Source organism: Lactuca serriola, chromosome 1 (genome assembly GCF_051521515.1).
Source record: "Lactuca serriola cultivar US96UC23 chromosome 1, Lser_US96UC23_V15, whole genome shotgun sequence".
Lineage (NCBI taxonomy): Eukaryota > Viridiplantae > Streptophyta > Magnoliopsida > Asterales > Asteraceae > Lactuca > Lactuca serriola.
In genome coordinates, this window is record NC_136408.1 from 100022602 (window position 1) to 100025288 (window position 2687).

Genomic DNA, 2687 nt, shown 5'->3' on the forward strand with positions numbered 1-2687 from the left:
CGGAAATCGGGAAACAAATTGTTGGACAATAAGTAAGACATTTTTCCATGTATTTTTCCGGCTGATATCTCGAACAGAGGATTATATGATCACTTATATTAAATGGCGTATCATCATCTTCTCAGTTCTGAGAGACCTTGAAAGAGCTACGATTTTCATTCGGTTCCTGAAGTATTACAGTTATAGTTATTAGACTTATCCAAGTGGGAAACTATTGGATAAGGTGTCTAAGTCCATAACTATTTCTGGTATGTACTTGACCCGACCGGCATGGTCCATTTGGGTTGCATGGCACCATGCAATTGGATAGACTAAATGAGAGAAATAACACTTGTGGTTTATTAATATATTATAAGTTCTAATATATTAATAGTATTATTTAATTAGTTTGATCAAGAACTAATTAAGTGATCAAAAGATAACTAATTAAATATATGGGTTGATTATGTAAATCATCCATAACTTGTATAGTGGGATAAGAGGCTCCATGGATTATCAAGTTGGGTTCAACAGACTTAGCAACCTAGATGATCGCCTCAAGAGTAGGTTCCTGGCGTACTGACACCATAAGTTCATCCTTACTTTGTTGAAGTAAGCACCTTGTCTCTTCCATCTGTAGATCCAACATCATTTGCACCATTGCCTTTTACTCTTGCCATCGTGATTGGCTCAGGTGCAACTGCTACTTCTAGTGCATGCTCAATCACTTATGGATTAGGTTGCGGGTTACCGTTTCCGAATCCGCTTCGAGTGCTCACCATGTCGATCTATACACCAAAATCAGACGTTGGGTGTGCAGTGACGATAATTAAGATACATAAAATTTATTTAGGATAGACGTATAAATCTCCTTAACACTCCGAAAAGTTATATGCCAATTCTAATACCGTAATTAAATGTTTATAAATCGGAACACATAAAGTTTCCAGATCCGGTCGGCAACAGACCATAGATCCAATCATATAATGCATATCATAAATCATTTAGCATATAAAAGCATTTCAGGCATCTTCCCTAATTAATCTAGTGCTTGTGTCAATGTAGGTGTACCACCTAAAATATAATAGACACACTCTCACAATCATCGCTTAGCATTCTAAGTTGAAGTCTAGAAATACATCCTTATTCCTAGTTCGCTTAAACTAATACTCTGATACCAACTGTGACATCCTCATTTTCACGGCCAGAAAAGACCGATTTGTTTATGCTTTATTTTGAAAATCAGAGTATTCTTTTAAGGAAAAATGTTGTGGAATTTGTTCCCAGAAAAACATGATAAATACGTTATCAAATCATTTCCGAATAAATGTATTTTATTCATTTTAAAACATTGGGATGTCATCGTCAATATAGAAACATAAGCATAAACAGACCTTACATTCGTTTACAATAGTGATTTACATCTCCTTAATCTCTCAGTGTAATGTAGCTTCATATCGACACATGTGATACAAATAAGCTGAGTGGGTCAGGATGGGAAACCTGGTGAGTACATAGGGTTTTCAACACACAATAATATATTTATTATGTTTAAACATCAGTCAATCAACCTAATTACCCATCACCATTATCTTCTTTACTCTTAAGTACCATTGAAAGCAGTCAACATAGAGAACACGGATGAATGCAAATACGAAGGAGAAAGAGATACAATGTGATAGTGGAGGATCGGAGGTACGTCGTCGGTGCTTGGTTCAATCGGGGAAGAGAGGAGAGCGAAGGATCGCAACGGCTAATCCGGAAGCCTTAACCGATCGCGAAAACGGAGAAGAGACGAAGGAAACAAGACCTTTTCTTTCTCGTCCGACGATTTCAGAACCATCGCACTCGAGTGGCGAGCTCCGGTGGTCGACTAGACCAAAGAAGGACATAGGAAGAAGCAGCGACGTTGTTGTGCTGTTGATGAAAGGGAGTGAAAAGTGAGGGCAAAGGAGGTCTCGGTCCTAGGGCCGGTCGCAAAGGGCGTTAACAGACGCCGATCAAGGGATGTTTGGGGCTTGTTCTTGGAGGAAGATGTAGAGAGGGTTGCTCCGATTTATAACAAGTTTTTCTTCTTCTTCTTGTTATTTTGATTGTAAATCCATGAAGTTGAATCAATAGGATTATATGGGTGTTTGGGTTTGACTCTTTGACATAAATTTGATGGGTACTTTTAGAAGTGATTGGGTTTGTTGTTTTTATAAGAATAAGAGAAGAACACAAATGGGAAACTGCCCTGGTCTTGCTAGAAACGAAGAAGAAGGAAAAACACAGAAGTGCTTTGATTTTTTTTTTTTGTAGTTTTAATATTTCTTTTGTGTGTAATTGGGTATAAGTTCTTTGTGTATATCTTTTGTTTTGGTTTGATTGTTGGTTTTTGATTGAGTATTATAACTGGTTGAATAGGAATGCACGTAACTTGTTCTTGGTCAATTTGATGTGCAGGATACAAAGAAGAAGAAGAAGAGAGAAGTGATGTTGGTAATTGACACTTTAAAAGGAAACACATTTTCCTTTGGGTTTGAGTGTAGCATTATATATTCCTTTATGTATACAATCACCTAATTCCTCTGTGTATAAATTTAGATATATAGGAATGTGGAAGAAACTTCAAATTAATTTGGTTGTACTTAAATTTTGACTTGTAATCTAAGGATTGCATTGATTTATCTTGAATGTATATTTGGTATTTTGTATTTGATTTGGTA